This window comes from Oryctolagus cuniculus, chromosome 21, assembly GCF_051225735.1.
Source record: "Oryctolagus cuniculus isolate XC-2025 breed Fujian yellow rabbit chromosome 21, ASM5122573v1, whole genome shotgun sequence".
NCBI classification, from domain to species: domain Eukaryota; kingdom Metazoa; phylum Chordata; class Mammalia; order Lagomorpha; family Leporidae; genus Oryctolagus; species Oryctolagus cuniculus.
In genome coordinates this window covers 42,842,380-42,867,589 of record NC_142887.1, presented here as the reverse complement: position 1 = coordinate 42,867,589, position 25,210 = coordinate 42,842,380, and the positions used below count along the sequence as shown (strand labels likewise).

The 25,210-nt window shown below is 40.7% G+C and overlaps 1 long non-coding RNA gene across 1 annotated transcript; it reads left to right on the top strand.

Annotated features, from left to right (window-relative positions):
• Positions 1 to 319: 319 nt before the first annotated feature.
• Positions 320 to 23,854, top strand: LOC149119966 (uncharacterized). The gene is made up of 3 exons (XR_016227077.1): positions 320 to 985; positions 1,470 to 1,602; positions 23,724 to 23,854. It is a non-coding gene; the product is annotated as an uncharacterized LOC149119966 (long non-coding RNA).
• The last annotated feature ends 1,356 nt before the right edge of the window (positions 23,855 to 25,210 follow it).

Here is a 25,210-nt window from a genome sequence, read left to right as displayed (position 1 = left end):
CTAAAGATAGGACTGCCCAAATTTTAATTATCAATACACTGCACAGCTAATAAGGCAGATGCTGTCTCTGGCCCACAAAAGGAGACAGTTTCCCTGCAAGGTTAATCACAATTGGGAGACATTTTGCACCTGATGGAACCTGCAGCAGTACTGCCTTGAGCCTACTCCTCTCCTTCCCTTTCCACCTTTAGTCCTGGATGGGCCAGAGACCATGCACAGGAGGTGCCATTGGTCACCCGTGGCCCCCTGTCTACCTGCAATGCTCCTGGTAGGAAGATGCTGCAGAACAGTGATTTGTCCCATGATTGTCACTGTGTGAGATCAGCCCATCATGAGAAAATGACCATGGATTCAAATGAGATATCAACCGCAGAAGCACTTCCCCCAGCATCAGTGCAGGAGGGTGGATGATGGAAGGCACAGCATGGCCAGGACTCTAGGGATCCTGCAGGACTCTGCTGCCCTGGATGCCTATAGCAGGCAGCTGCATGAGGCCCAGTGTGCCAACAGCGCCCTCCTACGAAACCCTTCCCCCTGTCTGCCCATACAGACCACACAGATGCTGTGTCAGTGAGTAAATCAGCACCGCGCACTTGGTTTTCCTGATGAGACTTGGCCTTCATTACTTCCCCAAGCGCAGCACGTGCTGCAAGCCTCAGCCAGCAGGGCCAGCGGGAGAGGTGGCAACTACCAGCTGCCCAACAATGACCACCGCCTTTATAGCCAGCCTACATGGGGCGGGTCTGGCAGCACTGGTCCTGCCCCAGGGCAGGAAGGATTGGCCCGAGGTTCCCCGCTGGGTGGAGCCTGAGCTGTCCTGCAGCAGATTCTGGAAGCAAGAGAGCTGCTGATGGCTGAGGCCCTGGCTCAGAGCACACTTAGTGAGACCCCATGCCCGGCAAGGGCGCTGGGGCCCTGGACTTTCCCAGGCTGCAGTCCTAGGGTGGAGGCTTACTCAGCCCTCCTTCCCCAGCCCTGCCCACAGGTGGAGCGGGGTTCCCATGGGGGCATCTTCCTTCATGGGAGCATGGGTGAACCCCAAATGCCGCGACTCCCAGTTCTGAGTGCTGGCCCGCAGCCTTCCGGGAGGGAGTAGGATACAGAGACTTTGTGGGGAGGTGACACTTGAGCTGGGCCTGTATTTTGGGTTTGCTCTGGATGCACAACCCAGCGCGCCTGGACCTGCTGGTCTGCTGCAGGCCTCCTGGAGGCTCTGGGAGCTGGGCGTCCTGGTGGCAAGGGCAGGAGGGTGGGAGGTCGAGGCGCTGAGCTCCCGCTGGGTGCACCAGGCACTTTGGAGCTGTTCAGAGTAAGGAGTTGAGGTCACCTCCTGAACCACTGCTGGTCCCAAACTCCTGGTTTGGGATTTTCCAGAACCTGAAGTAGGGGTGTGGTGGGGGTGGTAGTGGTTGGCTTCAATGCACTGTATTTGTGAATTCTTCAAACACAGCTTCTCCCTACTCCTGCAGGCTTTCAGGTGATTGACGAGGACAGAGTCCCTCCACTGCAAAGTGACTGAAGTTTGGAAACTACGTCCAGAACATCACAGTGTGTATTCAGCTGATCATCCTTCAGGCCTGCAGGTGGACAGCAAGAGCAACAGTAAGATATTAACTACTGTAGATACTCTCCTTTCTTTCCAGTAGACCCACCAAAAGAGAATGGGAGATGAGTACTTGAACATTGGAACCAGTCAGCATGCTAGGGTGAGCTGCCAGTACTTGGAGCTCAGGAGTGGACATGGAGAGCAAAACATGCATTGTAACTAAAGAGGACAGTAAGGCATTTTACTGTGAAAAGGGAAATCATTTAAAAGTGAGCAAGACACCTTAAGGAAATGTCTGTATAGTTATTTTTGTTTATTTGCAAGGCAGAGAGAGCCCTTCCATTTATTGCTCATTCCTCAAATGTCTGCACCAACCAGAGCTGGGTCAGGCTGAAGCCAGGAACTCAGTGTGGGTCTCCCACACAGGTGGCAGGGACTCAAGTACTTGAGCCATCAGCTGCTGCCTCCCAGGGTTCTGTTAGCAGGAAGCCAGAAGCAGAAGCAGGGCTAGGGCTTGAGCCCTGAGCATTCTGACTGGGATGTGGAAGGCTTTACCACTATGCCAAACACATGCTCCAGTAAGCTGTTTCAACACGTTTGCAAAATGTAAGAATGTGGTTTTAAATATATGCTCTTCATCTTAAAAATTTGCATAATCTTATATTCAGTTTCATGATTCAATACTTATTATTAAATACAAGTAACATTTAGATACATGCTTTCCTCACCAATACAAACCTCAGTAATTTTTTCACTTAGAACCTTGAATATTAGCATTCATTCAGACTGAAGTTCACTCATAAGCTGGGAATTCTGACAAAGAGACAGTAGGGAAAAAATCTAGATGTGTATCTGATACCTAATAAGGTTCTGAACCTGATTGACAGAATCTGAGTAACTGTTCAGAGAGTGACTTCATACCTCTCCCCTCTGTAATGAGAAGACTGTGTCCTTTGGCCACTTTCACATGATGTTATGTAAATTTTACCTGAAAAGCCTTTTATAAATTCTGAAGTACCATACAGAAGCATATATGCATTTCCATATGTGTGAAAAAAGGCAATGTCAAAGGCATAGCTATTCCAGAGAGAAGTTAGGAGGATTAGCTCAGTTTTTAAGTGTGTAAGTACCATTAAATATCAACATATTTGAAATAGATTTATATATAGAGTGTGGAGTTCATGATAGATATTGAATAAATGCACTCTGGATAATAAGCAAATATCAGAAATAATGCCACACCCATCAGTGTTTAAACTCTTCAGACAGCTCCGTGCCAGGGAAGTGCAGTGATCCCTGTAAATTAACAAAAATCAATCTGTGTATACCCATGGAAGCCACTGGTTTATATGCAGCCTATACTAGAGGTTTTTGTGTTTAGTTAAATTACTTGATTTTTTAATGAATGCTTTCAGACTGATACCTGATGCTGAGTGGCAGACAATTTTTTCTGAAAAGTATGTGGTTGAGAAATATAAATATAAATCAGTTTATAATTTTTGTGTCTGAATATTTTTATGCATTGAGACAGTACCTGCAATAATCAGAAGACTTTTCCTCAAAAAGTTGCTACATTGATGCATCTTCATTTATGTATGTAATGTATGTTTAGGTAAAAGGAAGAGAGAGAGAGAGAGAGAGAGATCTATCTTTCATCTGCTGGCTCACTTCCAGATGGCCACAAAAGCTGGGGCTGAGCCAGGCCGAAGCCAGGACCCTGGAAGTCTGCCCCAGTCCCCCATGGGGGTGCAGGAACCCAAACACTTGGGCAATCTTTGCTGCTTTCCCAAGCAAAGAGCTGGACGAGAAGTGAAGGAGGTGAGTCTCAAAGCAGTGCCATAAGGCATGCTGCTGTTGCAATTGGCAACTTACTCCTTTGTGCCACAACGCTGGCCCTGGATTGATGACATATTGAAGTGCTGCCACTGGCTTTTGGCTAAATAGGATGACTTAACGTGTTTTCCACTCTGTGGAAGAGGAACAAATAAGGCAGTTGGTTGTAAAAGTTGCCCATGGAAACCACAGCCTGAGAAAGATGAATCAACTCACCTTGCATTTTCCACGTTGCATCTACACCACCCTTTTCTGGACAAACATCTGATTGTATGCCCTTGTGATGGAGGTTCTCAGGGTGCTGGAACTTTTTGTAATTTTTTTAAAAATATAGATTAAGAAGAAGGCAAATAAACAAAAAATTACAAACTGCTGCCAATACCAAGAAGAGATTATTGAGCGTAAAAGGTCACCTGTTGGAGCTAGCACTATGGCACATCAGGTTAAAGCCCTGGCCTGAAATACAGGCATCCCATATGAGTGCTGGTAGAGTCCCAGCTGCTCCACTTCCAGTCCAGCCTCCTGCTAATGCACCTGGGAAAACATTATAGGATGGCCCAAGTCCTTGGGCCCTTTTGCTCATGTGGAGACCCAGAAAAAGCTCCTGGCTCCTGGCTTCTGATCAGCTCACTCTCTACCTCTCCATATAACTTTTTCAAATGAATAAAATATTTTTTTTAAAAAAGGTATCCTGCCATACTTCTTTCTTCCCTGTTAATTCCTAGGAATTAAAAATTGTTACAGGGCCAGCACTGTGGCAAAATGGGTTATAGCAACACCTGCAGCACTAGCATCCTCTATGGGCACCATTGCATGTTCTACTTCTGATGCAGGTCTCTGAAAACATACTGGGAAAACAGTAGAATATGGTAGAAATCCTTGAGTCTTGCACCCAAGCGAGAGACCTCGATGAAATTTCCCTGACCCCTGGCTTTTTTTTTTTAAAGATTTGTTTATTTATTTGAAAGAGTTACAAACACCCACCCACACACACACACACACACACAGAGAGAGAGAGGTCTTCCATCTGATGGTTTACTCCCCAGCTGGTTGCAATGGCTGGAGCTGCGCTGATCTGAAGCCAGGAGCTAAAAGCTTCAAGTTCTCCCATGCATGTGCATGGGCCCAAGCACTTGGGACATTTTCTACTGCTTTCTCAGGACATAGCCAGGAGCTAGATCAGAAGTGGAGCAGCAAGGACTCAAACCAGTGCCCATATGGGATGCCCATAATGTTTTCTTTAATTGGAGAAATGTTCCTTTGATAGAATGAGCGTATGACCCCACAATATTCTCTACTTACTCATAATAGGGTCTGAAATGTAAAAGTCATGATTAATTTCTTAGAAGAAAATTTACATACCCAGAAGCAAAGAGTGAAAATTAACCTTTTGTTTTTCTCATGAATGAATCAGAGTTTCAAAACTAATACTTAACTTGTATTTTAGAGGAGTTAATGACTTAACCATCTCTTCTATTAGAAATACTACGTTGTGGCCAGTGCTGTGGCACAGCAGGTTAAAGCACTGGTCTCAAGTGCCAGCATCCCATATGGGCTCCGGTTCTAGTCCCAGCTGCTCCTCTTCTGATCCAGCTCTCTGCTATGGCCTGGGAAAGCAATAGATGGCCCACATCTTTGGGCTGTTCTGAAGCTCTTAGCATAGTGAACATATATTAGATTCTCATTATTGAAATCTTTAGAAATGTCAGAAAGCATGTAACTTTCTTTAATGATCTGAAACAGAGATGAGATCCATAAGGGCAGAACTGCTCAGCAGCCACACTGCAGGAATATGTATCTTTCTGACGATATCTTCATCTGCTTCTTGCAGTTGCAGCTAGTCTATGAGCTCTTGGTCTGTTTTCTGCCCTTGGGAGGGCCTAGGGTGCTCTATATTGTCTGTAAGGATTCAAAATTTGTTGTATATTAGTGTCTAATCATAAAATTTCCAAAGTGACAAGCTGGATGTAATAAACTATTCCAGACTGCACCCCCATAGAAACACAAAGTGAAATATACTGTTTGAGTAGTCGTTATAGCATTAAGCCTCAGTGTACAGCACATTAAGGACAGAGATCCTACATGAGGAGTAAGTGCACAGTGACTCCTGTTGTTGACTTTACAAATTGACACTCCTGTTTATGGCATCAGTAATCTCCCTTTGCACCAGTCATGAGTTTCCAAGGTTATGGAAGCCCCTTGAGTTCTCCGACTCTTATCTTGTTTAGACAAGGTCATAGTCAAAGTGGAGGTTCTCTCCTCCCTTCAGAGAAAGGCACCTCCCTCTTTGAAGACCTGTTCTTTCCACTGGGATCTCACTCACAGAGATCTTTTTGCCAGAGTGTCTTGGCTTTCCATGCCTGAAATACTCTCATGGGCTTTTCAGCCAGATGCGAGTGCCTTTAGGGCTGATTCTGAGGCCAGAGTGCTATTTAGGACATCACCATTCTATGAGTCTGCTGAGTATCTCACTTCCCATGTTAGATCACTCTCCCCTTTATTTATTCTATCGGTTAGTGTTAGCAGATACTAGACTTGTTTATGTGCTCCCTTTGACTCTTAGTCCTTTCATTATGATCAATAGTGAACTGAAATTGATCACTTGGAATAGTGAGATGGCATTGGCACATGCCACCTTGATGGGATTGAATTGGAATCCCCTGGTATGTTTCCAACTCTACCAATTGGGGCAAGTCAGCCCGAGCATGCCCCAAATTATACATCTCTTCCCTCTCTTATTCCCACTCTTATGTTTAACAGGGATCACATTTCAGTTAATTTTCAACACTTAAGAATAACTGTGTGATAATTACAGAATTAAACCAGTCATATTAAGTAGAACAGACAAAAAAAAATACTATGAGGGATAATGTATTAAGTTGTCCATTAGCAGTCAGGGCTATGCTGATCAAGTCACCATTTCTCATAGTGTCCATTTCACTTCAGGAGGTTTCCTTTTTGGTGTTCAGTCAGTTGTCACTGATCAGGGAGAACATATGGTATTTGTCCCTTTGGGACTGGCTTACTTCACTCAGCATGATGTGTTCCAGATTCCTCCATTTTGTTGCAAATGACTGGATTTCGTTGTTTCTTACTGCGGTATAGTATTCTAAAGAATACATATCCCATAATTTCTTTATCCAGTCTACCATTGATGGGCATTTAGGTTGGTTCCAGGTCTTGGCTATTGTGAATTGTGCTGCAATAAACATTAGGGTGCAGACCGCTTTTTTGTTTATCAATTTAAACTCCTTTGGGTAAATTCCAAGGAGTGGGATGGCTGGGTCGAACGGTTTCTGAGGAATCTCCAGACTGATTTCCATAGTGGCTTGACCAGTTTGCATTCCCACCAACAGTGGGTTAGTGTCCCTTTTTCCCCACATCCTCGCCAGCATCTGTTGTTGGTAGATTTCTGTATGTGAGCCATTCTAACCGGGGTGAGGTGAAACCTCATTGTGCTTTTGATTTGCATTTCCCTGATTGCTAGTGACCTTGAACATTTTTTCATGTGCCTGTTGGCCATTTGGATTTCCTCTTTTGAAAAATGTCTATTGAGGTTCTTGGCCCATCTCTTAAGTGGGTTGTTGGTTTTGTTTTTGTGGAGTTTCTTGATCTCTTTGTAGATTCTGGTTATTAACCCTTTATCTGTTGCATAGTTTGCAAATATTTTTTCCCATTCTGTCGGTTGTCTCTTCACTCTCCTGACTGTTTCTTTTGCAGTACAGAAACTTCTCAATTTGATGCAATCCCAATAGTTGATTTTGGCTTTGACTGTCTGTGCCTCCCGGGTCTTTTCCAGAAATTCTTTGCCTGTGCCAATATCTTGAAGGGTTTCTCCAATGTTCTCTAATAACTTAATGGTGTCAGGACGTAGATTTAGGTCTTTAATCCACGTTGAGTGGATTTTTGTGTAAGGTGTAAGGTAGGGGTCTTGCTTCATGCTTCTGCACGTGGAAATCCAGTTTTCCCAGCACCATTTATTGAATAGACTGTCCTTGCTCCAGGAATTAGTTTTAGATCCTTGATCAAATATAAGTTGGCTGTAGGTGTTTGGATTGATTTCTGGTGTTTCAATTCTGTTCCATTGGTCTATCCATCTGTTTCTGTACCAGTACCATGCTGTTTTGATTACAACTGCCCTGTAGTATGTCCTGAAGTCTGGTATTGTGATGCCTCCGGCTTTGTTTTTGTTGTACAAGATTGCTTTAGCTATTCGAGGTCTCTTGTGCCTCCATATGAATTTCAGCATCATTTTTTCTAGATCTGCGAAGAATGTCTTTGGTATCTTGATTGGGATTGCATTGAATGTATCAATTGCTTTTGGGAGAATGGACATTTTGATGATGTTGATTCTTCCAATCCATGAGCATGGAAGATTTTTCCATTTTTTGGTATCCTCTTCTATTTCTTTCTTTAAGGTTTTGTAATTTTCATCGTAGAGATCTTTAACGTCCTTGGTTAAGTTTATTCCAAGGTATTTGATTGTTTTTGTAGCTATTGTGAATGGGATTGATCTTAGCAGTCCTTTCTCAGTCATGGCATTACTTGTGTATACAAAGGCTGTTGATTTTTGTGCATTGATTTTATATCCTGCCACTTTGCCAAACTCCTCTATGAGTTCCAATAGTCTCTTAGTAGAGTTCTTTGGATCCTTTAAGTACAGAATCATGTCGTCTGCAAAGAGGGATAGTTTGACTTCTTCCTTCTTGATTTGTATTCCTTTGATTTCTTTTTCTTGTCTGATGGCTCTGGCTAAAACTTCCAGAACTATGTTAAATAGCAGTGGTGAGAGTGGGCATCCCTGCCTGGTGCCAGATTTCAGTGGAAATGCTTCCAACTTTTCCCCATTCAATAGGATGCTGGCTGTGGGTTTTTTTATAAATTGCTTTGATTATATTGAGGAATGTTCCTTCTATACCCAATTTGCTTAGAGTTTTCATCATGAAAGGGTGTTGAATTTTATCAAATGCTTTCTCTGCATCAATTGAGATAATCATATGGTTTTTCTTCTGCAGTCTGTTAATGTGGTGAATCACATTGATTGATTTGCGAATGTTGAACCATCCCTGCATACCAGGGATGAATCCCACTTGGTCTGGGTGGATGATTTTCCTGATGTGTTGTTGTATTCTATTGGCCAGAATTTTATTGAGGATTTTTGCATCTATGTTCATCAGGGATATTGGTCTGTAATTCTCTTTCAGTGCTGCATCTTTCTCTGGCTTAGGGATTAAGGTGATGCTGGCTTCATAGAAAGAATTTGGGAGGATTCCCTCTTCTTCGATTGTTCTGAATAGTTTGAGAAGAAATGGGATTAGTTCTTCTTTAAATGTCTGGTAGAATTCAGCAATGAATCCATCTGGTCCTGGGCTTTTCTTTGTTGGGAGGGCCTTTATTACTGTTTCAATTTCTGTTTCAGTTATGGGTCTATTTAGGTTTTCGATGTCTTCATGGTTCAATTTTGGTAGATTGCATGTGTCCAGGAATCTATCCATTTCTGATAGGTTTTCCTGTTTGCTGGCATACAGGTCCTTGTAGTAATTTCTGATGATTCTTTTTTATTTCTGTGGTGTCTGTTGTTACGTTTCCTTTTTCATCTCTGATTTTATTGATTTGGGTCTTTTCTCTTCTTTTTTTTAGTTAGTTGGGCCAATGGGGTGTCAATTTTGTTTATTTTTTCAAAAAACCAGCTTCTCGCTTGGCTGATTTTTTGTAATGTTTTTTTGGATTCAATCCTGTTAATTTCTTCTCTGGTTTTAATTATTTCTCTTCTCCTTCTAGATTTGGGTTTGGTTTGCTGCAGTTTTTCTAGGTCCTTGAGGTGCGCTGAAAGCTCATTTATTTGGTACCTTTCCAATTTCTTGGTGTAGGCACCTATTGCTATAAATTTGCCTCTCAATACTGCTTTTGCTGTATCCCATAAGTTTTGATATGTTGTGTTGTTGTCTTCATTTACTTCCAGAAAGTTTTTGATTTCTCTTTTGATTTCTTGAATGACCCAGTGTTCATTCAGGAGCATGTTGTTCAGTCTCCATGTGTTTGCATACTTTCTGGGGTTTCCTGAGTTGCTAATTTCCAGCTTCATCCCACTGTGGTCTGAGAAGCTGCATGGTATGATTCTAATTCTTTTAAATTTGCTGAGACTTGCTTTATGGCCTAGTATGTGATCAATCTTAGAAAAGGTTCCATGCGCTGCTGAGAAGAATGTGAAGTCTGTAGATGTAGGGTTGAAAGTTCTGTAGATATCTGTTAGATCCATTTGGACAATAGTGTCAATTAAATCTGCTGTTTCCTTGTTGATCTTCTGTCCAGATGATCTGTCTATTTCTGAGAGTGGAGTATTGAAGTCCCCCAGTACTATTGTATTGGAATCTAAATCTCCCTTTAAGTCCCTTAACATATCTTTTAAATAGACCAGTGCCCTGTAATTAGGTGCATATACATTTATAATAGTTACATCTTCCTGTTGAATTGAACCCTTAATCATTATATAGTGTCCCTCTTTGTCTCTCTTAACAGTTTTTGTATTAAAGTTTATTTTGTCTGATATTAATATGGCTACACCTGCTTTTTTTTTGGTTTCTGTTGGCATGGAATATCTTTTTCCAACCTTTCACTTTCAGTCTGCATGCCTCTTTGTTAGAGAGATGTGTTTCTTGTAGGCAACAAATAGTTGGGTTGTGTTCTGTGAGCCAGTCAGCCAAACGGTGTCTTTTAACTGAAGAATTCAGACCGTTAATGTTCAATGTGACAATTGATACGTAATGACTTTGCCCTGCCATTTTCCCGGAAATATTTTCTAGTATATGCTTTGAGCTTCCCATGCTCTTTTACTGGTAGGTGTTCTTCCTTTCCCTTCTTTCATATTGATGGCCGTGTTTCTGTGTTTCTGAGTGTAGCACATCTTTAAGTATCTTTTGCAGGGCCGGACGAGTGGCCACAAAGTCTTTCAATTTCTGTTTGCTATGAAAGGTCTTTATTTCACCTTCATTCACAAATGAGAGCTTGGTAGGATATAATATTCTGGGCTGGCAATTTTTCTCTCTTAGCACCTATGCTATGTCTCGCCATTCCCTCCTAGCTTGTAGGGTTTCTGATGAGAAGTCAGCTGTGAGTCTGATTGGAGATCCTCAGAGTAATCTGACGTTTCTCTCTTGCACATTTTAGGATCTTTTCTTTATGTTTCACTGTGGTAAGTTTAATTACCACGTGTCGTGGTGAGGATCTCTTTTGGTCATGTTTATTGGGGGTTCTATGAGCTTCCTGTACTAGGATATCTCTGTCCTTCTCCAAACCTGGAAAGTTCTCTGCTAGTATCTCACTAAAAAGGCCTTCCAATCCTTTCTCTCTCTCCATGCCTTCAGGAACTCCTAGAACTCGAATGTTGTTTTTTTTAATAGTATCCTGTAGATTCCCAACAATATTTTTTAGGTTTCTAATTTCCTCTTCTTTTCTTTGGTTTGACTGTATGTTTTCCTGTGCTCTATCTTCTAAGTCCGATATTCTCTTTTATGCTTCACCCATTCTGTTTTTAAGGCTTTCTAATGTGTTTGTCATTTGATCTATTGAGCTCTTCATTTCATTTTGATTTCTCTTGACTATTACACTTTCCTGTTCTACTAGTTTCTGAGTTTCATTTTGACTCTTCCTTAAAATTTCATTTTCACGAGAGAGATTTTCAATCTTGTCCATTAAGGATTTCTGTAGTTCAAGGATTTGCTTTTGAAAACTTCTAAATGTTCTTATCATAAATTTTTTGAAATCCGTATCTTGCATTTCTTCTATCTCATCATCTTCATACTCTTGGCTTGGGGTGTTTTGCTTATTTGGAGGCATCATAGTGTCATCGTTGATCTTGCTCCCTCTATTTCTGTGTTTGTTACTCGGCATAGTTAATTCTTCTTGCGTCACTGTGCGTTTTTTTTCTTTTTTTTTTTTTTTATACTGTGTCCGTGCTAAGTGGACTGCCTGCTGTTGGAGGAGCCTTGGAGGCTTGAGATGGGTGCGGCCTGAGAGCGCTGCCTGGTTCTTCCTGGTTAAGGGTGTGCAAAGGTGACACCCTCAGGTTATGCGTGGTAAATCTCTCTCTTTTTATTTATTTATTTATTTTATTTATTCAGGGGGTAAGTAACACCGCAGGGCAGGGCTGTGCAGAATTGATGGTATTTAGCTTCCAGTCTTTGGCTCCTCTGGACTCCCACTGGGTTGGCTAGGCTACTGAATTGTAGTGACTCAGTTCCTTAACTCTCCCCCATTGATATGTAAATCCAAAGAGGAGGCCTGCTCTTTGTCTCTTGGGAATTCTTCAAGCCTTGCAGCCTTGTAACCTTTGCAAGGTTAGGGGGAAGAGAAACCCCAAAGCTTTTTTTTTTCCTTCTTTCCGGTAGTGAGTTTGCTGCACTTTCCGGCCCCCCTCTAGATTCTGACCCCCGTTTCCCCACCAATGTCTCGGGTTATTGAGCTCACCTCCCCTTCCAGCGCCGATGTGTGGACTCGGAGCCCTGAGCGTCCCAAGTCTCCCCGCTGTTGTCTGTGTGGCATGCACTCCCCTTGGAGCACTGTTGCGCAGACCCTGGGGCTTCTGCGTCTGGGTCCCGCGACTTGGCTTCCGCGCGGTGGGCGACCTTGTTCTCCCAGTAGGTCCTCCGATTCACGCCTGCTCCATCCAGAAGGGTTTCCCCTGTATCTTTGTGGGGAATCAAGGCAGGACTGCCTGTTGCTCAGCCACCTACACCCACACCTGAGCAGTTTCTGGACCACTTCCCGCTTGCGAGGTCTCAGGCTTCCTCTTCTCCCATTAGGAAAGTATTAAGGATTCTTTACTTCCATGTAGACTCTGCCCTCTAATGGTGAACAGGGTCCTCTAAACCCACTTGTTGCACAAATGAAAACCCAAGCATTGTCTTCTCCCACAGATGGAGTCTGCTATTGGTTTTGATTTACATTTCCCTAATGGCTAGTGATATTGGGCATGTTCATCTATGTCTTGACCATTGAGATTTCTTCTTCTGAGAAACATCTATTCTGATCATTGCCCATTTCTTACGTGTACATTTTGCTTCTTGTTTGGAGTTTTTCCAGTTCTATATATGTATGTTCTGGCTATCAATCTTTTGTCATAGTCAGAGTTTTCAATGTTTCCTGCCATTCCGTCCATTGTATCTTCACTCTGTTGATTACTTTGTTGTGAAGATGTATCTTAATTTGATATGCTCAAATTTGTATATTTTATTTTTGTTACTTGTGCTTTTGGAATCTTATGCAAACTGTTGTCTCTGCTAATGTTTTACAGTTTCTCATATGTTTACTTAGGTTTTGGGTTTTTTTTTTAACATACATAATTTTATTACAAAATTTTTTTTAAAAAAACAACACAGAATGCAACATCCTAACAAAAAATCCAAATTTACAAATGATACTAATTCCTACAACTTTGCTGCGCTACCATACACAAGTCAAGAAATTAAAGAAACCATTAAATATTTAGGAACATTCAACATCAGAAGCTTTAAAATCTAACTGTATGTAGTAGCCCCTCAAAAAGCTACAACCTGCATTTTTTAAAAAAAGTATTTTCTCTACAAAGAATCTTATCAGCTATACAAAAATCTGTACAGTTTTTTTATACTGAAGCTAATATTGAGCTGCACTTGAATTCACATTCTTAGCAAAACAACTGCCTGAGCACACACGCACACTCCACACTCATCATTACAGGATAGCCATTTATTCTTCATCTTCATCCTCTTCCTCATCATCTTCATCTTCTTCTTCTTCCTCTTCTTCCTCCACATCTTCAGGTTCATTCTTCTTGTTTGAGCCTGTGGGCCTACCAGGGCCCTTCTTTCCCGCTTCACTTTTGCCCTTGGCACGGTATGCAGCAATATCCTTTTCATATTTCTCCTTTAGCTTAGCTGCTTTCTGTTCATATGGTTGTTTATCTTTGGCTGAGTGTTCAGACCGCATCTCACCCAATTTTTTTGCAGTGTCCCCAATGGACAGGCCAGGGTGTTCACTTTTGATCTTTGGGCGATGTTCAGAGCAAAAGAGAAAGAAGGCAGATGGTGGTCTTTTAGGAGCACTGGGATCCTTTTTCTTTCCCTTCTTATCACCCTTGGGAGGAACGTAATTTTTCATCTCCCTGTCATAACGAGCTTTTTCACTTTTTGCCATATCTTCAAACTTGGACTTTTCCTTTGCAGACATGGTCTTCCATCTCTCCGAGCATTTCTTAGAGAATTCTGCGAAATTGACCGAAGAGTCAGGGTGTTTCTTCTTGTGCTCTTCCCGGCACGTCTGCACAAAGAAGGCATAGGAGGACATTTTGCCCCTTGGCTTGTTGGGGTCTCCTTTACCCATGACGACGGAACGGCGGCCACCTGGTGTGAGTTGTTCCTCAGACTCCCGCAGAGCGGCCAGATCCGACGGCATTGCTTCCTTCCCTCAGCTCCGGCATGAACTCAGGATGTGAGGGCGATCTGGCTGCGACATCTGTCACCCCATTGATCGCCAGGGTTGATTCGGCTGATCTGGCTGGCTAGGCGGGTGTCCCCTTCCTCCCTCACCACTCCATGTGCGTCCCTCCTGAAGCTGCGTGCTGGGTCGAAGAGGACGACCTTCCCCGCTAGAGGAGGACCGGTCTTCGGTCAAGGGTATACGAGTAGCTGCGCTCCCCTGCTAGAACCTCAAAACAAGCTCTCAAGGTTTTGGTTTTATATTTAGACTTTTAATTAACCTTGAGTTGCTTTTACATAGTGTATGAGGTGTTGGGGTATCTTTTCAGGCTTCTACATATGGATAATCACTTTCCTTTAAACCATTTGCTAAGGGGATTCTTCTTTCTCCTGTTTGTTTTCTTTCCTTTATTAAATAGGGGTTGGCTGTAGAAAAGTCAGTTTATTTCAGCTGCCTATTTTTTCCATTGAACTATGTGTCTGTTTTTCCAACAGTGCTAACACTGCTTCTATTTTTTTTAAGATTTCTTTATTTGAAAGGCCAGATGCTTCTTCCAAGTCTCTCATGTGGGTGCCAGCACCCAAGAACATGGTCCATCTTCCACCAATTTCCCAGGTGCATTAGTAGGGAGCTGGATTGGAAGTGGAGAACCTGGTCTTCGAGCAACAACATATGGGATACATGCACAGCAGGACAAGGCATTAACCTACTACACCACAGCATCAAACCCTTCCTTATTTACTTCTGCTGTGATCTTTCATTATTCACTTTTCTACTGCCCCACAACTTGACTCATTCCTGTTTTTTTTTTTTTTTTCTGGGTCCTGGAGGATGGTAGTAGGTTGCTTCTGGGATATCTTTTTTATGTTAGTAGGTACTTGGTAATCTAAAATCATAGTTTTTACTTTCTATATTTCTCTGTTAATCACGAGGACCTTCTAGATGACAGCAGAAAATGCTAGCAGAAATGAGGATATATTAATTTGCTAAGAAAATACCACAGAGAATATGATTTAAATCATGGAATTTTACTTCTCAGAGTTGTAGAGCTTGAAAATATCAGATCAAGGTGCTAATAGGCTCGATTTTTCCAGAAGCCCTTCTCTGATGTGACAGACACATCTATCATTTGATCTGCTTAAAAGCACTTTCTTCAGGTAGAGTTATGTTGGTGGTTAGCACTTCAGTGTTTGAGTTTTAGGGAGGCACATTTCAGTCCACAACAGCAAAGGGGCCCTGTGGTCTACTTCAATGACAGCCATCTCTGCGGAGGATAGAAAGTTTGAAATCAGCATTAGGATTTCTCACATTATTACTGTCAGTGCTATCTCCATCAAATGTGCATTCATGTACACACAAACAAAACTACCTGTACACATAAACACATTCAACAGTGGAAATGCCTGATGGTTGTGTACAGATAACATCAATATAATAATCCATAATATGGCCTATTAGCAGACATTAAAAGAGAATTAGAAAGAATGACAACAAAATCTTCAGTTACCTATATTTATGTCTATATGTATGATATTCAGTATTTATAGTTGCTAAAAGATGAATACTGATGTGTGGAAATAAAAGCTAAACCTTACCTTGCAATATTGCAGCCTAGTCTACATGAAAGATGTCTTCCTAAAACCATTCCCTGGGCCCACTCTGTGGCATAGTAGATTAAGCATCCACCTGCAGCACCAACATCCCACATGGGCACCAGTTTGAGTCCCTGCTCCTGCACTTCCAATCCAGCTCTTTGCTAATGGCCTAGGAATGCAGTGGAATATGCCCTGAGTGCTTGGGCCCCTGCACCCATGTGAGAGACCTGGAGGAAGCTGCTGACTCCTGGCTTCTGGCACCTGGCTTCAGATCGGCCCAGCTCCAGCCATTCTGGCCATTTAGGGGTGAACCAGTGGATAGCAGACCTCTCTTTCTCTTGCTCTCTATATCTGTCACTCTGCCTCACAATAAATAAATACATTTTTTAAAAACTTTTCCCTTTTTAAATTTCTTAATTGTTTTAAAGATTTATTTATTTATTTATTTACAAGTCGAGTTACAGACAGAGAGGAGAACCAGAGAGAAAGAGGGAGGTCTTTCATCTGATGTTCACTCCCTAATTGATTGCAACTGCCATAGCTGTGCTGATCCGATGCCAGGAGCCAGGAGCTAGTTCCAGGTCTCCCAGATCGGTACAGGGGCCCAAGGACTTGGGCCATCTTCTACTACTTTGCCAGGCCATAGCAGAGAGCAGGATCAGAAGTGGAGCAGCTGAGTATTGAACCGGCCCCCATATGGGATGCTGGAGCTTCAGGCGAGGGTGTTAACCTGCTCCACCACAGCACCAGTCCAACATTTTAAATTTCTGATACTCTAAAGTAGCAAAGGACTGCATTACATCTAGGAAAGATGTATTTAAAAATTATAAATCTAGTGCATTTTAGCAGAAGTCCTAACAAATACTTCTGATTTTCTCAACATTATGTATAAATAAATGATAGAATGAGTCATTGTCAGATTAATAGAAGGAGTTTGAGAGGATTGTCTCTCTTTCAATTGTGTTGAATAGTTTGAGAAGCATTAGTTCTTTAAAAGACTTGTAGAATTCAATAGTGAGGCTGTCTGATCCTGGACTTTTGCTTGTTGGGAGGGTCTTTATTACTCATCCAATCTCTGTCTTGGTTTTTGATTTGTTTAGCTTTTCTATGTGTCTTCATGACTCAATTTTGGTATATTGTGTATGTCCAGGAATCTGTTGATTTTTCCTCTAGGTTTTCCAATTTGTTAACCATCACAACAGATGCCCGCATCATATATTGCAGTGCTAATCTGAGTTTTGGGTACTCCACTTCCAAATCAGTTTCATGTTAATATCCCTGGGAAGCAATGGATAATAGCTCAAATTCTTTCCTTCTTGTCATCTAATTTGGAGAACTGTAACCTCAATGGGGACTTGAAACCTGGTCTTGCACAGTGGTAGCCATATAGAAAGTGAACCAGCAGATGGGAGATCTCTCTGCTTCTCTTTCCTTCTCTCTTTGTCTCTGTGTCTCTCTGCCATTTTTTATCATATTAAAATATTTAATTACTTATTTGAAAGAGTTACAGAGAGAGGGAGAGACAGAAATCTTCCACCACCTAATTCATTTTTGAGATGACTTTAATAGCCAGAGTGTGGCCAGGTTGAAGCCAGGAGCTTTTCCTGCAATGTGCGTGGCAGCATCCCAGGCACTTGGGCCAACTTTCCCTGCTTTTTCAGTCCATTGGTAAGGAGCTGGATCAGAAATGGAATAGCTGGTACTTGAACTGGTGCACGTAGAGGATGCCAATGTAACAGATAGCAACTTTGTCCACTGCACCACAACCACCAGCTCCTCTTTCTGCCTTTCCAATAAATAAATCTTTTGAAAAAGAATTTAAGGTAGTAAAAGTAATCATGACTGAGCAATGACAAATTTATTGAAGTGATCGACTTTCTTAAAGGTCTATTTATGAATTTGAAAGGCAGCACTAGAAAGAGAGAGTGGGAGAGATGGATCTTCCTCCTGGTTTGTTCGCTCCTCAAATGGCTGCAGTGACTGTGGCTAGGCCAGACTGATATCAGGAGCCAGGGGCTTCTTCCAGGTCTCTCACATGGGTGCAGGAGCCCCAATATTTGAGTCACCCTGTGCTGCTTTTCCAGACACATTAGCAGGGAACTGGATCCGTTTGGAGCATTAATGTCTATGATACTCTCCTTGCAGTTGAAGGATTTAGAATCCATTTCAATTATGGGTGGGCCAAGTACAACAGCTCCCAATTGTCCAAGGTTTGGATTAGATGGGTTCTGAGAAATTTTGTTAAAATAGTTATTAATCATAACTCTCAGTTTAAGCTTTTCTTACCAAATTTTCATGTTTGCTGATGTTTATATCTATGGGAAAATTGGGTCTCTGGATTGTAACCAATGAAAGCATCCAGACTAACAGTAATAAGGTCAACAGTCAGCAGAATGATGTCCAGCTGAACTGAAATAGCTTTTCTTATTTGGTAGAGGGGTTACCTCCTGCATTATACTGACATACTGACATAGACAGTAGATATTGGAGCCTGTCTCTTCTGCCAAATGGAGAATGCCGCATTTTGATCCATCATATATATATTTATATATTATAATATATATTATATATTTCTATACATAATATAGAATTACATATAATTATCATAAATATATAATATATAATTATATATAAATATTATATATGAATTTATTTATATATAAATATATAATTATTTCTGATCCAGCTCCATACCAATGGATTGAAAAACCAGTGAAAGATGGTCCAAGTGCCTGGGTTGCTGCCACACACATTGGAGGAGGAGCTCCTGGCTTCAACCTGGCCACACTCTGGCTATTGAAGTCATCTCAATAATATATATATATGATATATATAATAGTTATAATAAATTATATAATATTATCTGTTTATAATTATTATATATTATATAATATATGATAAAGCATAATATATTTTATATATGAATATATTTATATACATAAATATATATAAATAAATGTAAATATATATATATATAGAATTTATTTACGTATTTGACAGGTGTACTTACAGACAGTGAGAGGAAGAGACAGAGAGAAAGGTCTTCCATATGCTCATTTACTCCCCTAATGACTGCAATGTCTGCAGCTGGGCCAATCTGAGCTAGGAGCTTCTAGGTCTCCCATATTTTGGCAGGGACCAAAGCACTTGGAACAGCTTCTACTGCTTTCCCAGGCTATTGCAGAGAGCTGGATGGGAAAAGGAGAAATGGGGACTAGAACTGGTGCTCATATGGGGTGCCAGCACTGCAGGTAAAGGATTACACCACTGCACCACAGTGCTGGCCCCAGTCTATCCTTTATTAAGGAGATCTCAGTAATCATGTTCAGGTATTGCTGTCCTATATTCATGGCCAAAGTCCTAGCAGGCAACATGGTTTGGAGAATCGTAAGCACAAGGTGTGTAGGAGACTTCATTTCTCATACAGCACAGTTAATAACAAGGTTCCAAGAGGGGAAATTACTTGCATCATAGTCTTTGAGAACTAATGGACATCACAGGTGATCTAAAGAATTTAGAAGGTTTGTGAGCCCCTAGAGTGAAAAAGTCACTGGGAGCACAAGGACAGTGCCTAGAGTTTATTTTGATGGATTTTAGCCCCTTTCATTGGAGGGAGGCCCGAAGAAGCTGGACTGATTAGTAAACCTCAGAAGTGTCTTTTCAATGTGAAGGCAAACTGAGACTGAGGGGTTTTTGGAAAAACGTTGAACAAAAGACATTTCCCACACGTGGTTAAGACACATCATTTATCTACTGATTTTCATCAGATCTGTTAACATTAGGTATAAGGTACAGTGGACATGGTGGATGGCATATAGCAATATGATTTTAGTAATATATCATGAGGTGCTTTTTTTAAATGGATTTAGCAGGTAAAATTGGGCTACCTAATGGGATGTAGCTGGAATAATCACCTTTTTGTTAAATAAATCTGAGGTAATAAATGTTAGTGTATGAAGACATTGAGTTTTCTTTTATTGGGCCTTCTTGGTTATTTTAATCTGGGATCTGCGAATTCTCATTTTCTTTATTTTATTCCTCATCATGTCGGACCAACTCTGCTGCTTTGGGGATTTTTTTAGTACATCTGATATTTGGAAATTTAGACAATAGTATAGTTAAAATGAGATGTACCAAGTAAAGTATTTATTTTTATTCTGATACATATTTTGGAATTCTTCTAAAATTCCTATTGAGTATCCTTGTTAAATTTAGTTGCATCCCAGGTTAAGACTTATTGGAGGCAGGCTCCATGGCTCAATAAGCTAATCCTCCACCTGCGGTGCAGGCACACCAAGTTCTAGTCCTGCTGGGAGAGCCAGATTCTGTCCCAGTTGCTCCACTTCCAGTCCAGCTCTCTGCTATGGCCCAGGAGTGCAATGGAGGATGGCCAAAGTGCCTGGGCCCCGTACCTGCATGGGAGACCAGGAGGAAGCACTTGGCTCCTGGCTTTGGATCAGCGCCATGTGCCAGCTGCAGCACACTGGCCGCAGCGGTCACTAGGGGGTAAACCAACAGAAAAAGGAAGACCTTTCTCTCTGTCTCTCTCACTGTCCACTCTGCCTGTCAAAATAAAAAATAATTTTTATAAAAAGACTTATTGGAGCCACTTTAGTGATTACACCCATGAAACTTTGTTAATAAATGCAAATAGAACCTGGGAAAATTGATGTATATCTTATGCTGTAGAGACTTAAGATTGAACATCTTTTTTATCTTTTTTAATTATATAATTTAAAAACAAAATTTAGATTTTTTTTTTTTTACTTTACTAAGTCACAGCTCTGGCCCCATTAATATGACTTAACAATGTTTTTTCCTCTCAGACTTATCTCTATTGTTTCAGTTAACTGCATGCCTTTTCTTTACATTCAGATTCCCTCAGCTGTCAAAGCTTATTCATCTTAATTCTGTTGTTCCTATTTCCCTCCCTTTTATTCTGTCCCTAGGCTAATTGAGATCATGATTCTCCATTCCTTCTGTGTGGTGTCACAGTAGGCTTGAAGTGTTCTTTTTCTCTTCTGATTTCTAAAGAAAGAAATTATGTATTCCCCCAGTTTAGATATTTTAATAATGCACTCTAAAACAAAGGTTAAATGTTCTTAATTTGACAAGAATTTTCGGGGCCAGTGGTGTGGCATAGTGGGTAGAGCCACCACTTGCAGTGCTGGCAGCTCATATGGATCCAGATCTCTGCTATAGCCTGGGAAAGCAGTAGAAGATGGCCCAAGTCCTGGGCCCCTGCACCCATGTGGGAGACCTGGAAGAAGCTCCTTGCTCCTGGCTTTGGATTGGCACAACTCTGGCCATTGCAGCCAACTGGGGAGAGAACCAGTGGATGGAAGACCCCTCTCTCTTCTCTGCCTCTCTCTGTGCAACTCTGACTTTCAAATAAATAAATAAATCTTTTAAAAAAAGATTTTTTTCTAATTTTAGATTTGTTCTACTTCATTGCCACTTCAGGGTGTGTGTAAGGAGTGCATATCCAGTTTTTCTATTTTGGAATTTGGGGATTTTGTATTAGCTCTGCTGTGTATTCATTTTTCTTGAGCATTGGTGATATCTTCTCCTTAGTTGTATTAAGAGAGAGAGCAATAGCCCTCATGTCTTTTTAGGTAAGTAAGACATATTAAAAACAGAGCATTCAGTATACATTCATAGTATTTTGACTTGTTCAATTGATTTTCCTGACCTCCCTTGGATATTCTTGGTCTTTGCTGTACAACTTTCTATACTCATTAATTCTTTGATATTCCCAAATCCAGAAAATGAATGACTCAACAGCTGTGTTCCTGTATTTGCTGGGATTCAGGGTAAGAAGCAAAGTGGAGGTGTTCAGGAATCTAAAGTTACATGCTACATAGCAAAGCACATCATTTCCTATACAAAGTGACTGGGAAATCCAGAATCTTTTGCACACATATTGGATCCTGAACTATTACTGACCTATTCAGTAAGATTTTAATGTATTTATTTTCTGTGTGTGTGTTTGTATTTCTAAATAAACTCTGCTGGGCTACTTAACATTAACATGTATTGCAGAATTCTTTCATCAGTTTTTACTTTTAAAAAGTTTCTCTTTCAGTTTTATGGGAGAGGGTAGAAGTTTCCTGCTATGTAACTGAAAATTCATTCATTCATTAAAGTTAAAAATATTTGTTGCAAATTGGTAGAATACTATTAATTCTCATGTGATTTACATGAAACTAAATACATTCTCTATTTTGTTTTGCTTAAAATTTCCGCATGTGTGGACTTCTTTTTTCCTTCTTGCCCCAAATCCCTTTTTGTATTGGGATGGCAAATGGGTTTTACACTGGAGAAAACATGTTATTTTGGCAAAGAAGTACTTAGCGTTCCTGCTTCAAGTATTCAAATATTGCATTGGAAATCAGTATATTTGTTTACTGTACAAATGTCCTTCATACAATTTTGTAATCTTCTGGGATGGGAGAGGAAGCAGGAAATAGGAGGATTATGGGTGGGAGGGATGTTTTGGGGGAGGGGAAGCCACTGTAATCCAAAAGCTGTACTTTGGAAATTTATATTTATTAAAAAAAATTAAACAATTTTGTAATCTTCATCTTCCTTTTTATTTCATCCTTTTTTTAAAAAAATTCATTTATTTTACTTGAAAATCAGAGTTACACAGAGAAGGAGAGAGAGAGAGAGCAGTCTTCCAACCGCTGGTTCACTCCCCATTTGGCCACAATGGCTGGAGCTCTGCCAATCCAAAGCCAGGAGCCAGCAGCTTCTTTTGGGTCTCCTATGCAGGTGCAGGAGCCCAAGGGCCTGGGCCATCCTCTACTGCTGGATAGTAAGTCTTACTTGCCTAAAAAGATGGATAGTAATTTGAGTAGCCAGGACTTGAACTGGCACCCAATTGGAATGTCAGCACTGCAAGCCACAGCTCTACTTGCTACTCCACAGCATCAGCCCCCTAAATTCTTATGAGTATTGCTACACGATTGGAATTTATAATTGATAATGCTGAACAATTGAAACTGTCTTATTTACAATTGTAGGACTGGATATGGCAGTTCTACTTGAAGTAAAGTATGTAGCCTGCTTATTGTATGATTTTCGGAAAAGCATGTATTTATATATAACAGCAGATCTGTTAATCATTTAAAAGTGAATTGTCATGATTACCCAGATGTAAAGAATGCAATATGTGCTAATGAGTTAGCAGTCACAGACATTTAGAATTAGAGGGATTTTAGAACTTTTTCAATACTGCAGTTTTTATGAAAAACTAATAATTTTTTTTATTTGACAGGTAGAGTTATATACAGTGAGAAATCAGAAAGGCCTTCCTTCCATTGGTTCAGTCCCCAGATGGCTGCCACAGTTGGAGCTGTGCCCATCCAAAGCCAGGAGTCAGGTGCTTTCTCCTGGTCTCCCATCCGGGTGCAGGGCCCAAGCACTTGGGCCATCCTCTACTGCCTTCCCGGGCCATAGCAGAAAGCTGGACTGAAAGAGGAGCAACCAGGACTAGAACACTTTGCCCATAAGGGATACCAGCACCACAGGTGGAGAATTAACCAAGTGAGCCACGGCGCTGGCCCCCGATAAATTTACTCTTAACAAAATATCAAAATATCTTATTTAGTATAAAGTTAGTAGTGAAAAGAGACTACCTTGTTGAACACAGAAATTTGAGATTATATTTCTTGGTATTAATTTGCATCTTAAGGCTTATTGCCTAGTTTATTTCAATATTTCAATCTAATATTCCTAATAATATCTTGTACTTAGTGGTTCACTGTGTGCCAGACAATATTCTTTTGATTTTTTAAAAGATTTATTTATTTATTTATTTGGAAGTCAGAGTCACACAGATAGTGAACAAGAGGAAGAGAGAGAGAGAGAGAGGTCCTCCATCTGCTGGTTCACTCCCCAGATGGCCTAAAAGGTCAGAGATATGCCAATCTGAAACCAGGAGCCAGGACCTCTTCAGGGTCTCCCATGCAGATTCAGGGGCCCAAGGACTTGGGCCAACTTCCTACTGCTCTCCCAGGCTATAGCAGACAGCTGAATGGAAAGTGGAGCAGCCTGGACTTGAACCGGCCTCCATATGGGATGCCCCCACTGCATGCAGTGGCTTTACTAGCTACACCACAGCACTGGCCTCAAGACAATGCTCTAAAATGATGCATTAATTATTCCCAAATATTGAAAAGTGGCATGGTACACATTTGAATGTGTTGTTTTGTACTAGTTGTAGAAACAGTTTAAAATATATTTATATTTAAAAATGTAAGCTTTGATCTAAAGGTTTACTTTCCCTTAAGGTGCCTGTTTGGAAACTGAGAGATCATTGAAGTCTCAAGATAGAGTACAACTGATCTTATCCAAGCCTCCTTTATCACATGAGGATGCTAAATGCCAAGCCCAGAGAAGTAAAGTGAATTGTTCAAGGTCACATAGGTAAGTTGTGGCAGGGATAATTCTGTATTAGCATTAGGTATCCTGATACATAGGCCACTGTTCTGTCAATTTTGTACTCCTTCTGGAGTTAAAGATTCTAAGTTGTGGAAAATTGAATTTGGAAATTTAGTGGTTGCTATGTTGTTATGGTGAGAAATTTCTGTGTATAGCTATGAGTTGCTTAAATTTTATTCAATATATTTTTCTAGTATGTTTGCTATTTATTTGAAATGTATAACAAGTAGCTTCATCTATTTGCCAAAAGAATTTTTAAAGATTTATTTATATTATTTGAAAGTCAGAATTACACAGAGAGAGAAGGACAGGCAGAGAGAGTGGTCTTCCATTCACTGGTTCACTCCACAGTTGGCCTCCATGGCTGGAGCTGTGCTGACTGGAAGGCAGGAGCCAGGAGCCTCTTCCTGGTCTCCTATGCAGGTGCAGGGGCCCAAGGACTTGCACCATTTTATAGTGTTTCCCAGGCCATAGCAGAGAGCTGGATAGGAAGTGGAGCAGCCAGGTCTTGAACTGATGCCCCTATGGAATACCAGCACTGCAGGTGGCAGCCTCACCCACTATGCCACAGTGCCAGCCCTTGCCAAAAGAATTTATAGAAGCTATTCCATATATACACTTAACAATTATTTAGTTACTTGACATGAACTATCCCTGCATATTTGAAAATTTTGAATGGTATCACTTGGGTTTTAAGAATGTTATATTTTAGGTCTCTTAATATTTTTAGTGATGATGTTTTAAAGGCCCTTTCTGTTTTATGAAAAATGATAAGGATTTTGTTTTACAATGGCCATAGTATTACTACTTAAAGCAATAGATTAAATAAAACTTTTAAACAAAGTCATTTAATACTGAATTCTAACACACTGGTATATTTTAAAGTGAGAAGCCGGATTTCTTTCAGATATTCTAAAGAAGAATGATAATCAAAATTGAAGACATCTACAGTTTTTAATCACTTGTTTTAAGTATTGGTCATAATGGTCCAATTTTGAGTTTAATTTTAATTAGCTTTTAAATGATTCAATATGTTTTATAGAAAAAATTCGGAGAACATAATTATATACTCAACCTCCCTCCCTTCTTTTTCCTTCTTTGTCATTTTTTTTAGCTTATGAAATGACATTTTCAGTTTACATTACATTAAAAAGGGTTCTTGAATCAAGGGACAAGTTTAACAGGCAAAAAGCAAAAAGATCGTAATTTAGAGGGAATATAGACAATGGCTCTAAACAATATTTGAATATCACATCTAAACAATATTTGAATAAATTGATAAATATTTTAATTTCTCCTACTAAAATGCTCAAAGTCTTTAATTATTTATCAAATA